This window comes from Ailuropoda melanoleuca, chromosome 13 (genome assembly GCF_002007445.2).
Source record: "Ailuropoda melanoleuca isolate Jingjing chromosome 13, ASM200744v2, whole genome shotgun sequence".
Lineage (NCBI taxonomy): Eukaryota > Metazoa > Chordata > Mammalia > Carnivora > Ursidae > Ailuropoda > Ailuropoda melanoleuca.
In genome coordinates this window covers 9,888,869-9,894,068 of record NC_048230.1, presented here as the reverse complement: position 1 = coordinate 9,894,068, position 5,200 = coordinate 9,888,869, and the positions used below count along the sequence as shown (strand labels likewise).

Genomic DNA, 5,200 nt, shown 5'->3' with positions numbered 1-5,200 from the left:
GTATTTTATGCTACTTAGGATGCCACTAGTCCAGAGAGGACCCCTTAGAAACTTCAAATAGTGAAAAATTCAGATTGGATAATGCCAGCACAACAGTATCCATCTTCTGGATTAGGGTTTTAAGATAAGGATTTTCTTTTTTCTTTTTTTTTTTAAGATTTATTTATTCATTTGACAGAGAGAGACAGCCAGCGAGAGGGAACACAAGCAGGATGAGTGGGAGAGGAAGAAGCAGACTTCCAGCGGAGGAGCCTGATGTGGGGCTCGATCCCAGAACGCCGGGATCACGCCCTGAGCCGAAGGCAGACGCTTAACAACTGAGCCATCCAGGTGCCCCAGATAAAGATTTTCTGTATAAAGCTTTATCCCCTGGAAACTTCAGAACTTGAGTAAATGGAATATAGCATTTCTCCCAGGGTTGAGCTTCCAGAGATGAAGAAGAGCCAGGAAAGGCTTGTGGAAGAGCCTGTTCTCCTGTGACTTGGAGGACGTGTGGGGAATCTTCCAGGGGGGAGGGGTTTGGCCAGACACCTTTCCATCTACGTGACCATCATTGCTGCTGACATAAAACATAGATTTATCATGACTCTTCTCCTGCTTAAACACCGGTCACAGAGCCCCACTCACTCTGCGCTCCTGCTTTTATAGATTTCTCTCTGCTACCGCCCGCAGCAAGTCTCCGCTCACTCCTGTGCTCTAAACCCCCATCATTTTGGCACATCTGGGGCCATGTCCCGCTGCTCCCTCTGTGTGACTCGTTCTTCTTTGCTCTTGTTAAATCCTGCTCTCCGTCAAAATCTAGCTCGGACTATTACCTCCTTACTGAAGACGCTGCACGCCAGTTTCCACGCTAGGATCCTCATGATTCTAGTTGCTGTCGGCTTCTAACGAGACCTGTTCAGGAAGCCCACACTGTTGCCATTTCCCTACGCGTGTTTGGCCTGGGTCCACGCCTGACACCAATTTGCACACAAATTAATGCTTGCGAATGCAAGCCAAAGAACGAATTCTGACCAACTCGAGAGAGCAGGAATTTTGGAAAGATGTTATCATACAGTTCACAGAAACAGCAGGAAAGACGGGTCAACCAGGCTCAGGAAAGTATCAGGGGCTAAAATAAGGCTAGTGACAACAACATAGCCAAGCACACGTCGCAGCAACAGTCTGGTTAGGATGCTGTCGCTGACACCTCTGCTGTTGTGAATTGTTTCCAACGACCCCTAAGTCGTGTCACTCCCTATAAATCCACATGGTCAGAAAGCATCCTAATTCCAAGCCCTACCTTCCAGGAAGTAGGGAGAGAGTGTCTAGCTCTTACCAGTTTCCACAGGGAGAAAATGGAGTATACCTAAATATAAGAAGGGGTTGAAAGCAGATGAGAAAAATGAGAAGTTCACAAAAGAACAGAAACAGATTCCTAGGGTCTTCAGGACTATCTGGACACGTTTGCAGAAGTTGTAGGAGGCTCTTCTCAAGTATCTTTGTAGGGAGGGTCATACCTTGGCATTCAGAATGCCAGATGAGAGGTGAGACCATTAGGGATATTTGAAGGGTCTGCTTGCGAATGCCCATAAATGACCAAGTGAAACCGGAGCATGGAGGCGTTTGGGACAGGGACGACCAACCAGTAAAAGAAGACGGCAATGCTAACGCACCCTCATTCCGGTGCACGGGTTCATGGGACCGTTAGACCATTAGTTATAGGGTGTACTACGCGAGAAGCAAGAGCAGGAGAGACAGAGACAAGCAGATATGGGAAACCAAACTCAGCAGGCTACGTTGGGGAATCTAGGTGGAAGGAAGTAGACTCTGGGGGACGGAGCAGTCAGCTCAAAGCATCATTTTTGTCAGGGCTTCTCTGGGAGACCTAGGTTTATCCTCTTCTTAGGTAGCATCCAAATCAAAGGCTCCACCCCCAGAGGCCACCTCCTAACTGCATCCTTACTCCTCATCATCCAGGGAGGGGCCGGCACTTCCCAGCTCACGCCACTCAAAGTCCCACATCTCAAGGGTCAGGGTCACTCTCCTGGATTTAGGCATCCAGTCCTGCTAGATATCAGTGCGTTGCCTTAGAATGGAGTCTTTCTACACTTGCTCCTGCCCCTGCTCCTTCTGAGTCTTGCCCTAATAGAAGCTGCTCCTACAGGCCTGCTATGTGCTACCGGGTCATTAATTTTTATGCTTGACCAAATTCATATTCACAGGATGCTGCAGAAAATACTCTTGTGCCGTTTGCTCCATCTGAAGTCATTGACACGGAAGGAGGAAAGGTGAACTGGCTGGGAGGACCTTCCCCTGATCTGTGGGTGCTCTGCGTGCCTTGTATTCATGGACTCATGCCCCATGCACACTTCAGGAACTGCTAACCCACAGGGAGTCCACCACAAAGCCCAGAAAGGAAGAATAATGCAGCCTCAATGATGCCATAGACACAGTTTATTTTGGACACAAGCTCTTTAGAAAGCAGTCACTCTACCACGTTAGATATTCCCCCTCGAGGGCTGCAATTCCAGGGATAGGGAATAGATAGGAATGGCTTGTGGAAGTCTTGTTAATGTCAAGGGTCAGATTCACGGATTCATGAGAAATCTTCTGGGGCTGGTATCCAGGCATGCTTAATAAACGTCCTGTCCATCTCGCACACAGCCAGCAGAGCTACACTTCTAAAATACAAATTCGATCATCACATGTCCTCTGCTTAGCAACTACGACCAGTTTTCCAAACTCTTCAGCAGGCTGCTCATTCCTCCTTAGGCTCTGGCTCAGATGACCCTCCTCTACCCCCGCCCCCAGCCCCGAGATGATGCAACTTCTACCCACCGCATCACCTTCCCTTCCCCAGCAGAGGGCTCACATTTTCCCATCACCTGAACTGCCCTTCCTTCCTCTGGCAAACTTCACTCATCCTTGAAGCTCCCCTGTAGATGTTCTCCACTGTCTGACAACTTGTCCAATTCCCCAGGCAAAGCCAATATAACTCCTCCTTTTGCTCCCATGGAACTTAGTTGAAAATCTGTACAAAGCACTAGTCACACTGGGTTATAATCCTTTATATAGGTCTGGCTCCCTGACTGGGTTGTGCTTAACTTTTTATCTCAACTCCAGCACAAGTCCTGCCTGACACAGGAGATACTCAACAAATTGGGGTCCCCTTTCCTTTCCCTCCTCCCAAGATCACCTCCCAAGAGTCAAGCCTCTTTGGCAGGGGAGGGGATGGAGGGTGAGGAACCCTTGGCTAATATTGGCCTGTGATTGTAGAGTCATGGTGACTGGTCCCACTTGAGCCCCTCAGGGCTGTCCTGCACTAGGGCTTCTCTTCCAGGAGAAAGCCTTAGATAATGCAGCCAGGGGTTCTGCTATTTGCTTCCAGCCCATTTCTTTTGGAGTTACCCAGACGTCTGTGTGCCATGGACATGTGAGCATCTGTCTGCCCCAGCAAAGTCCACTGGGCAGCTATCCATCCCCTTGGACAGCCCTTGACTGATTCATACTCACCGGGGGGGACAGCATACTGGCAGACATGACCACATCCATTGCTGCAGCATTTCATCCCCCTGGGACATGATTGATCTCCCGAGCACATTTCAGCACAAAACCCAAGGACCTCTTTGGGCACCTCTGGGCAGCCTCTGGGTCTTTCTTGCCCTGCAACATACAGTGGTTTCTGTGGGGTCTGGAATAGTTACTAAGACAGCGAACTGATGCTGGAGGTCTGAAGCTGTCATGGCCGGTGGGATCCCACCTCTTCCAGTTCCTCCTTCGTGCTCCTGATGCCCCCTTTCAACCTGAGTGGGTACACGCTCACTCTTAGGTCCCCATTTTACAGCCTGGCCGGAGGGCGAATGTTCTCCCTGCTCCAAAGGCTGCATAGTTCCAGCAGGCAAGAAACCTGCATCGTCATAACCCTCTTTTTTCCAACCTCATTAGAAAATCTCTGATCACAGACAGCCACCTTCCTACCTCACGCCTACCGGTGTTCATCCCAGAGCTATTCCTCATTGGAGTCCCCACCCAGGGCACATCTTCCACCTAGAGAGAAGTGCCCCACTTCTAATCAGACCCAACCCAATGTGATAAGAAGAATGAGAAATGCAGGGTGTTTGTTCCTGTAGGTCAAAGGAAACAGGGCTGATGAATGCCAAATCTCCATTCTCTAGCAGGCACACTGCCTGCTGCTGTGCCAAACCATCCCTGAGTCGGAAGCGGGGCTGTGTGTCATCTCTGCTCCCAGGTGGGATCCCTTCAGCACCCTCACCTCTGAAAGGAGGTCTCCAAGCACAGGCCAGCTCCATCCCCACGGTGATGAAAGCCACCAGAACAAAGACTGCACCTGTCTTCATGCTGCCTTTGATGTGATGCACTCAAGGAGCTCAGCCCTAATTTATACCTCAGCAGCCGTTGTCAGCACCAGCAGAAAGGAGGGTGGGGTGGGAGGCAGTGGAGCAAGACCAGTGCGGCGTGAAAAAGTAAACTCTCTAGGGAGTGTCCCCCGGATGCTCTAGTTCCTTCATTCCGGTTCACAATGGGTTTCCCTTCCAGTTAGGGAGTGGTTTCTTAGAGATGCAAATGCCAAACAGGAAAGCTTAGGGACACCTTTTAGCCCTTTGTTTATTGTTCTAGCACAACCTGGCCCTGGGTTTCCTGGTGTCCTTAGGAGCTGTGGCCAAAGAAAACAATTGCGAAATTTAGAATATCAGAGTGAGACCTTGAACTATGAGGGCAGGAGGTATTATTTGTCAGGACCCATGGGGGCCCCTGGGGATCCAGATATGGGTAAGTGCTTCCTTCCAGGAGAGATGATTGAATCTCTAGGGCTGAGATCCCTGAGCAGGGATGAAATATGGGCCACTCCTTGACCCAAAGGTAGTGACAGGTGGGTGTGAAGTCCCTTCTCCAAGGAAATCAACATTCAAAGATCCCAGATGGCCAGGCCCTTGAGGGTTGAGAGACAGGACCCATCCTGATGGTTGGTGGTCTCCAACCTCCCCTGCTCCAGAAGCAGAGGTTCCTGGAGAGAGGACTGTGCAGGTGAGCAAGGTGAGCTGACTACAGGAGAGTCCTAAGTGTTCATAGGGGCCTGAGTAAGAGGCCCACCCTCTTTCCTATCCCAGTTACAGAATCTCAAAGGAGGGGTGCCTGGGTGGCGCAGTCGTTAAGCGTCTGCCTTCGGCTCAGGGCATGATCCCGGCGTTATGGGATC

General features: G+C 50.3%; 1 long non-coding RNA gene across 1 annotated transcript; it reads right to left on the bottom strand.

Moving 5' to 3' along the window:
* Nucleotides 1-2,421: 2,421 nt before the first annotated feature.
* LOC109490505 lies at nt 2,422-4,519 on the bottom strand. Its single transcript, XR_002143842.2, has 3 exons — nt 4,256-4,519; nt 3,496-3,645; nt 2,422-2,663 (listed from the first exon to the last, which is right to left on the bottom strand). It is a non-coding gene; the product is annotated as an uncharacterized LOC109490505 (long non-coding RNA).
* Nucleotides 4,520-5,200: the final 681 nt, after the last annotated feature.